Consider the following 9,965-nt stretch of genomic DNA (forward strand, 5'->3'; position numbering starts at 1 on the left):
ATAATTAGTTGCTTCGAATTAATTTGCTCCGTGAAAAGCATCTACCCATTTTGGCTCCGTCAAGTTCGGCTCCTCCGCCATGTTTGTTGTCTTTCGTAGCTCAGCGGTAAACGTGCAGTTTAAAGCAACCAAGTATTACGTGACTTTCATTTTACCCATTTTAGAAATTTTAAACTTTACGTAATTAAAATAATTGTAAATATAACGAGGGTTTTTTTCGTCAGAACTTACCTACCATTAGTGTACTTAGAGCTCCTTAAGCCACCGTGTGAGGTTGGGTTTGGGAACAAATAAACGATCTTGCTTTTAGTTTTGTTACTAAAGTTCTGTTACAAAATTATGAAACAGTTGCACTGATTATGTAAAAGATTTAAATAAAATGTTTTCAATTTAAATTTTTAAAAATATCTTATTTAATTTGAAAAGCAAAGAAATCTAATTTTAAAAAAACAAAAACAAAAAAAGGATGGAAAATCTTGAAAAAATCAAAAAGCCTGTTATCTAAATATTTAAGCTTAACAACCTATTAAACTTATGATTTTTACATATTTTACACACTAAAACTTGTCTTTCTACCACGGTTACTTTAATCCAAATCTGCTGCGGGCGGAACAACGTCTCTTGATTCGGACACCAAACCTAAAAACTCAATGATGTATTTATTGTTCTTCCTTCAAAAAAAAAAAAGGTTTAAAATAATTAACAAATGCGGTACGTTACACGAGTTTTAACGACTTTAACCGATTTTTATTGCTTTTTAAGGACTTTTACTGCTTTTTAGGGACTTACTTTACTCTTTTTAAGATTTTCATCAAAACACGATTTAACCTTTTTTTTTTTAGTGAATTTTATAGGAAATCAAATTATCATTTGTAGGATAAGAACATTACAAACCGCAACGTGAAGGCAACAAAATCGTACAGAAAGTGGCTGCAGCTCAAATTAAATTAACGTGTTTCACATATTAAAATGTTTTTACAGATACTTAGAGTCCAGGCCATAAATTCCTTAAACTACGGCTAAATAACAAAATGAAAAAAATTTAAATTCAGCCACCTTACTAGCTGCAGTTTTATAATAAGCTCCAAAAAATTATTTTTAGTATAACAAACAGTGAGAAGATTTTCGTAAAGTGCTATAAAACTTTTGATACCCAATTATTCCTCTTTTTTGTTCTTTTTTTTTTTTACGAATATCTCTACTTTATTTAAAACTTCTGGTTATTCTTCTTTAAAATTTCTTCTGACACCTGCTTCATTTTTTACTTCTTCTGATTATCAAAATTTTCTTCTTTTTCTCTTTTATTCACTTATAAAGCTGCTTACTCATCAAAGTATTTTTCAATCACAAAAATTCTCTCTCTTTAAAATTCTTCTTAAAACTTTCTTTAAGAACTCTCATTTACTTCTCTTTAAAATTCCGTCTTCCCTCTCCTAATCCTATTTTCATAAATACATACATACATACATACATACATACATACATACATACATACATACATACATACATACATACATACATACATACATACATACATACATACATACATACATACATACATACATACATACATACATACATACATACATACATACATACATACATACATACATACATACATACATACATACATACATACATACATACATACATACATACATACATACATACATACATACATACATACATACATACATACATACATACATACATACATACATACATACATACATACATACATACATACATACATACATACATACATACATACATACATACATACATACATACATACATACATACAAGAGAGAGAGCTTTTATAGTTGTTGCTCATTTTATGGTCGCGACACCTATTCATCATTTATTTACTTGGCAGGTTGAATAAGTCTCCGTCAGTACGTCTTTTCTCAATCGTTTTTAACTCCGTCTTCTTTCCGTTTTATTGTTTATGAGTCTTCGTGTTAACGCCTTTTTTCAGTTGTTTTTAACTTTTTTTCTTTTCACATTATCATTTAACTATATGAAGAGTTGACGAGTCATCTTAAGCATGTCTTTTCCGATTGCTGCTTTTAATTTAAGTCTCCCTCCTCACAACACTATTCAAATTTGTATATTTGATGATTCAATCACCTCGATCGTCAACTGACAACTGATACTCTCAACTGCCCTTTTTTTAATAAGAGCTACAAATCGCACTATTTGAAAACTGAAAAATTACCCATTACAACAAACGAAATTTTTATTAGGGGCCAAGTTATTTCTTTTCAAAATAATATTAGATGGTAAAGAGGCAACAGAAACTGTTTGCATCCAGGTTGAAAGAAAGAAACCTATTGAAATCAACCTTACCAATGGTGACTAATTATTGACGGCTCTGCAAGGCTTTACTACCTATTTTACTACTTTACTACAAGTCAGTCAGGGATACTTAAAAGATGGCTGCAACAATATTAAGACTTTACTGCAAATAATCAACTGCAATTGCTACGAGTGGGATAAAAGTTGAGATTCTAAGAGGCAAGGTTTTCTTCTTGATTTGCAAGGAGGGTTCACCAAGAACACTGGTTTTTTGTGAATGTTGAATAGCAGAATTACTGTAAATTACTGTCTGCAAAAAGAATGCTTTAAAATAAAAGACTTACAGCCAGGTACCTACAATATGAAACGTTCTGTTCTTGGATCTGTATACATATTTTTTTCTGTCACCACTTCATATAAAATTGGGTTTGATCAAACCGCTTGTCGAGGCACAAGATCACAATGGTAAAACATTTAAAGAAATCGCATCAATTTATCTATCGAATCCCAAAGTTAAAAATTCTTTTTATCAGGCAACAGGCGGAATTTTTTAAACACAGATCTTAAATAAAACCGTTTCTTTACTTTTTTCCCAGAGAAAAAACCCGTCATTTTTGTCTGCCCTTTATCGCAATAGTTAAAAATATTTTCTACTTTACCTTTGAAAAGGTAAGGTGGGAAACATTTCCCACTATGCCTTTGAAAAGGTAAAGTGGGAAATATTTTAAAGAATGTGATAAAGAGCAGACAAAAATGACGAGTTTTTTTCTTTATAAAGGTAACTTTAGGTTAAATATTTTTCCTTTATCTAGTTTTAACTCAAATTTAACATTTGCACTAAATTTGAATTTTTTTTTTTTTTCCGTATAGCATCACCTCTAATTGCTCAGTAGACTGTATAACTAACTGCATCTCTGTATAACTAATCATACATCCTAGACTTTGTTTTTTTTTGTATTTATACTACCACCTAAAGTTGGCCAATTTGCATTTGTAAATGATTGAAACCATTGTTATCTTAAAGAAGAGCAATTTACCTGGATGTGCTTAGACTTATGCTGCATGAATTCCCACACATCTACCCATCTTGTATAACACCATGCTTGACAGTGAAATATAATCATTACGCTTTAGGCTATTAAGTTATCTAATGAAAACAGGCCATATTCTGCAGCTGCACATCATACATTAAGTTTACCTACACTAGGTAAACTCTAAAGAAATCTTTTTTTAAAGTTCAAATGTTTTTTGATTTACCGTACGTGTCTTTGTTCTGCAGTGTACTGGTTTCTATAAGTTTAATTGTTCCTTTGTGCACTGGTTTCCATATATTAAAAATAAAAAAAGCAAAAAATAAAATAAAATGAAAAAGCAAAGCAATTGCAGATGTAAATGTTATAATTAAAAAACCTTTTCGTTTTACTAAATCAATGCGAAAATATTTGCTCATGAAGTTTGATCCGAAACGAAGTCTTGGCTTTGCCGCTGAATAACCTATTAAGTACGATTTCTCTTTCTGCTCGTGAATCATCTTTTGTAGTTTCAATAAATGTTCTCTTCTGATAGGAAAAATTCATATAAATGCGGTAAATGAAACCATCGAGTTCGCTAGCATAAGAACGTCAGAGTTAGATGAAAATGTTCTTATCTGATTTTTTTTCCATTTAAGCATGAATATGAGTATGAGAAGTGTTTTTCAAAAATTCTCCGTGCGTCTCTTTAAACAATTTGGCAGTTTTTTTTCAACTTTTCTCTTGGTCATTATTCGCCTTTTCTCATCATCTCTCGTCGTCCTTTGTCCTCGTCTCGTTAAAGTTCATTAAAAACGTAGCGATTTCAATGATTCATTCCACAAAATTGTTAATAGCACTTACTAAAACAAAATTGATAACAGAACTTACTAAAACAAAGTTGATAAAAGAACTTACTAAAACAAAATTGATAACAGAACTTACTAAAACAAAATTGATAATAGAACTTATTTATACAAAATTGATGATAGAACTTTACTTGGCACATTTTTATAAAATGTCACGCAAATTCAACACTATTGTACTTTTTGCTCAGATGTGTTATAAGTTAATTATTCTGATGACGTAAAAAGATAGGACCAGGCTTGCATAAATTTTTACACCAATTTTAAACATTCATTAATATTTAAGGGAAACATTTTTAAAAATTTTAAGGGTAAAAGTTGATCTGTTTTGAAATATTTCATGCTTAATTATCGGGACGTTGGAAGGTCTTACGGGTTGGAGAGGCAAAAAAAGGACCAATTTTAGGTCGGAGCTGTATTTCTTTTTCAAACATCAAACAACAAGAAATGAACTTTCAAGATCGTAACTTATGTTGCTTTAAATTATTATTTTCAAATGCAATTACCAAACTTATAATGCTATAAGATAAAATTTACTAAATATGATTGGGCCTTCAGAATTGGGCCTTCAGAGTCTCTTATACATCACTAGGAAAGTTGCAAAAAATTGCTTTCAACTAAATAAATCAAGTAACATACTATGATGAGACAAAATAAAAAAATTATGTTACATGTTATGGTAAGGGATCATCACACCCAAATTTCTGCTTTTAATCAGATTTTGGTCACTCCAAATTATGATGAAGACAAATGAGAAGCTTGCCTCTGAAAATTGTGATTTCTGCACAACCTTTCTTTCCTAAAGTGTTTACGTTATGGTACGGTTTTCTCTGCAAACTTTAATCAGAGTTCCTAATATATATTCGTACTGTGAGTTATTTTTATACATTCCTACTTTGATTCATATTTTAAATTTTTTTTTAGATCAGACGCAATTTTTTTTTGTCACAAAGCCTCTGGTATAGTCTTACTAAGCATTGTATCTGATTCTGCGAGGGCTTTTTTATAACCAGAAAGTATATTAGTTGGGATAAATCCATAAACAAAATATTCAAAATCCATACCTTTTTCCAGAATCTGAATACCAAACTGCTATATATCTCGGTAACAATACCGTAGACATGCACCCTCGACCAGACCTTTTTCCAGAATCTGAATACCAAACTGATAAATATCTCGGTAACTATACTGTAGACATGCACCCTCGACATCTTGTCTCTTTCATAGGCGCCGAGTTCACGGGGGCAACAGGGGCAGTGCCCCCCCCTCAGGAAATTTATACTAATAATATATTATCACGGATTATCTCGGGGGCGAATAGATACTCTCGCCCTGATGATGATCCGTGATAATATATTGTTAGTATAAATTTCCTGGGGGGGGGGGGGGGGCACTGCCCCTGTTGCCCCCGTGAACTCGGCGCCTATGGTCTCTTTCTTCTAGTTATTTAAAACATCTCTCCAATTTCTTTTAACGGATCTAATTATTTCAATATCTAACAGTTTGCAAAGGTGAGGTGAGTTGGATAGTTGATTGAAAATCTCTTTTCATATTCTACTATTTCTTGATAACTTCAAGTGAAAAATGATTATCAGAGAAGTCACATAGAATAATCTGTTAAATAAGTACTTAGACGTGGCAGATCTGAACAAAAACATGGTAGAACTGATATCCTTAATCTCATTTCCAATTATTCTTACTTTTAGGAAAAAAGAATGAGATAAAAAATGCCAGAAATTTCAAAACAACCTTTTTACATATTTTGCGTTTGAATTGGATTATATTATCTTCAAAAAGGTTTCTAAAAAAAGTTAGAGTTAAAAAAAAATTACAAACTGTCGTGTGAAAGGTTTTGTGAGAAATGTATTGTATGAAACGTGTCACTTTCGAAACGATGATATTGAAAAGGTGACAACAGGTGCAGGCTGTCACCTTTTTTGCCACCTGACAACCGGAATAACTTATCACCAAAGGCGAGGTAAATTATCACAGACATTTTATTTTACAGAAAAAAGCATACTAATATTAATAAGTTGTTAACAATAAGCCGGTAAGAAGAAATAGGTCCACGCGTGCATGTTTCTTGAGTCCAGTTCTTGAGTCCAGTTCTTGAGTCCAGTTCTTGAGTCCAGTTCTTTAGTCCAGTTTCTTGAGTCCATGTTTCTTGAGTCCACTTTTCGATTGCTAGTTTTTTTCTTCTTTTATAAGTTTAATTACAGGTTAAAACTTTTTTCTTTGATCAGCTTAGCTGGATTTTTGAAAATACTGTAAAACTATTTATCAATACTGTAAAGTATTTGTAACGAAATGCGCCCCCTCACAGATACCTCCCACCCCCACCCCACTCGTAAGTGGGCATTCATTTAACTAATGTTTACTTTAAAAATAATAAGCTATGCATTGCAAATAAGAAATCGTTTTAATACAAAAAACACTGCATAAATTATTATTCTTAAGTGAAAACCTCCATTACTTCATAAAACATGAAAAGATCAGCACCACCTCATATTTACTTTTCACTCTGCTAACTGTTTTTTTTATTTTATAGCACTTCAAATAAGTTTTAAACAAATTTTTATGAGACAACTTTTTGAAAAAATATTTTATTATGAGAGCCAGAAGGTATTTCACAAGAATTTGAAAATAGTTTGTTTCAAACCCTTTACAACTTAATGTCTTTTTTTTTTTGAGACTTATTTATTGTCAGCGAAATGAATAAGACTCAAAATTTTGAATTTATTGGTTTTAAATGTTATTTGATCTATCTTATATTTTCTTTTCTCTTTTACTTGGAATTTCTTGTTTACAAAACGTTATTATCTATAGTCAAAAGTTATTGTTTTAAAAATACTACTTCAAATAAATTGTACGCTTAAGAACACCATGTAACAACATTTTTGTTTATGTTAATTTTTTAATGTTTCTTACATAATTTTTGTATGCTGATTTCAGTGGTACCATTGGTTTTTCTCTATCATCAAGATTTCCTGAGAAAAAGCATAAAGTATATTTCGGAGTTTTCGTATATGTGTAATGCAATTAAAACATTATATATATATGCTGATTTTAACTATATTCGTGTGTTTATTTTCAGTTTAACTAATTACAACTGTTACATGAAGTGGTGAATATGTCTAGTAGATCCTGCAAGCTTTGTCCTGACTCATTCTGTTATGTTTGTGGTTACTATATTAGTCCAACACAAGCTAAACATAAGATTGTCAGTGGTACAAAATTCTTTACTGCATATCATGCTTATTTTGGCATGGCTATGGGAGATCAGGACAAATCGTGGGCACCACACTACAGTTGTGGTAGCTGCAGATCAACTCTGGAAGGATGGCTGCGTGGAATCCGAAAGTCAATGCCCTTTGCGATTCCGAGAATATGGAGAGAACCGACGAACCATCATGATGACTGCTTTTTCTGCATTGTTGACATTTCAAAGTATAAAAAACCGAAAGATAGGCTGACTCTAGTTTATCCAAGTACACCATCTTCTATTGGACCAGTTCCACACAGTGATGAATTGCCTGTTCCTACTCCACCTCAATCCGAAGAAGCAGCTGCATATCATTCTGAAGTAGACTCACCGGATGAACTCAATGATGACTTTGATTTCAGGGAACCGAATAATTCACCTCATTTCCCTATCCAACAAGAACTTGATGACTTAGTACGAGATTTAGGTCTCACTAAATCAAATGCAGAACTTCTGACATCACGTTTGAAAGAATGGAATTTATTAGATCCAAGCTGCAGAACCTCGAAATACCGAAAAAGACATGAAACATTCGCATACTTTTATGTAGTATCAGAATCACTGTGCTATTGTCATGACGTTCGTGGTCTTTTCAATGACATTGGCATTGTTCACAATCCTGAAGAGTGGAGATTATTCATTGACAGCTCAACAAGAAGTCTAAAGGCAGTTTTGCTCCATAACGGAAACCGATTTCCTTCGATTCCAGTAGCTCATTCCGTTCATCTAAAGGAAGACTATAAGAACGTGAAGTTGTTGCTTGAGAAAATCAACTACGACAGTTACAAGTGGGATGTATGTGGAGACTTTAAGATGCTAGCATTTCTTCTCGGTCTGCAAGGAGGATACACAAAGTACTCGTGTTTTCTTTGTTTATGGGATAGCAGGGCTGCAAACCAGCACTTCACAAGACGTGAGTGGCCAGTGAGAGAACATTTACAGCCTGGTTCGCACAATGTTATTAATCAATCTCTGATACCTGTTGAAAAGATCTTACTACCACCCCTTCACATTAAACTTGGTCTTATCAAACAATTTGTCAAAGCATTAAACCCAGATAGTGCAGCATTCCAGCATATTCGGCAGATGTTTCCAAAGGTGTCAGATGCAAAAATTTCAGCAGGTATATTCGTTGGTCCACAGATTAAAGTTATGTTGGCATGTAAGGAGCTTGAGGACAAAATGTCTGCTGTTGAAAAAGAAGCATGGACTGCATTTAGACATGTTGTTCATAGCTTTTTAGGCAACAATAAGAGTGATAACTACAAAGAGATAGTGGAAAACTTAATTGTACGGTACGCAGATATGAAATGCAGAATGTCAATAAAGCTGCATTACCTGCATTCACACTTGGAATTTTTCAGACCAAATTTGGGTGATGTGAGTGAAGAGCACGGGGAACGTTTCCATCAGGATATTCTTGCAATGGAGAAAAGATACCAGGGCAGATGGGATGCAGCTATGATGGGTGACTACATCTGGTGTTTGATACGCGATGACGAGAAACTTCATAAAAGAAAACCTCGTTCTACTGTTCACTTTTAGTGTTTTTTGAGATTGTGAGAGACTGTTACAATACAATATAATGTAACATGATTGCAAAACGATTTATATTAATTATATGTTTAATTGATTTATTTTTTTTTTACGACCAAACGATTGATGCAATAAAAAATCCAATGTCATATTCAGACTCAGCATACTCAAATTAATTAAGAAACATCAAAAAACTTTGATAAACAGAAATTTTTTTTTTTTTTGTTACATTGTGGAATATTTAAAGGTCCCTTAATGTTAACTTAAGAGACGAGCATGCAAGGAATACTTTTACGTGCATGTTAGGGTTTATTTCTTCTCTTAAAGTAAAAAGTAAATCTTGTAACAAAAAGTGAATTGATCTACTTGCTGCTATATAGAAGTATTTTTTAAAGATAAATATGTTTGATGTTTGAATAATAAAACTTGCCTAGTGTGTTTAATGCTTTACGTGCATAATACGATAAATCCTAAAATGAATAGATGATAATAAAGAATAACAAGGATCGGTTTAGAAACTAATATAACTTCAGTTTTTACTATCCGATTCAGAGTTTCTTTATTTGGACAAATAAATAAAAAAAATAGATAAAACAGAAAAAAAAAATAAATAAAAATAGAAACAGAGATAAAAACTAAAACAAGTTATAACATTTTATTAATGTTTTGGTTAAAATACTTCGAGCAAATATTTTGTTTTAGAATCGTGACTTAACTCATAAAATAAATTAACATCTGTAGTTAACTCTGTGGCTTTCATATTCTGGTGCTAATTTACAGGAGAAGAAAGGAAACGAAAGAAATAGAAAAAAAAACTCCCTCAAAATTAGTTGAAAATTACAAAAATATCTTTTTTGTTTGGTGGTCTAAGCATCAATCCGCCAATAGAACTCTTTTCAAACGTTTTACATCTTCATGATTTTTAAGGTTGACGAATATTTTAATCCTAAAAATCAACACTCATCGCTTTACAAATTGCACATACGTGCTGAA

General features: G+C 32.0%; 1 long non-coding RNA gene across 1 annotated transcript; it reads right to left on the minus strand.

The window, feature by feature from the left end:
* Nucleotides 1-444: 444 nt before the first annotated feature.
* Nucleotides 445-5,431, minus strand: LOC149888121 (uncharacterized). The gene is made up of 3 exons (XR_016452285.1): nucleotides 5,239-5,431; nucleotides 3,336-4,171; nucleotides 445-639 (listed from the first exon to the last, which is right to left on the minus strand). It is a non-coding gene; the product is annotated as an uncharacterized LOC149888121 (long non-coding RNA).
* Between the last annotated feature and the right edge of the window lie 4,534 nt (nucleotides 5,432-9,965).

This window comes from Hydra viridissima, unplaced genomic scaffold (assembly GCF_058129835.1).
Source record: "Hydra viridissima isolate aposymbiotic clone 2 unplaced genomic scaffold, HvirCarnegie_v1 scaffold_5, whole genome shotgun sequence".
Lineage (NCBI taxonomy): Eukaryota > Metazoa > Cnidaria > Hydrozoa > Anthoathecata > Hydridae > Hydra > Hydra viridissima.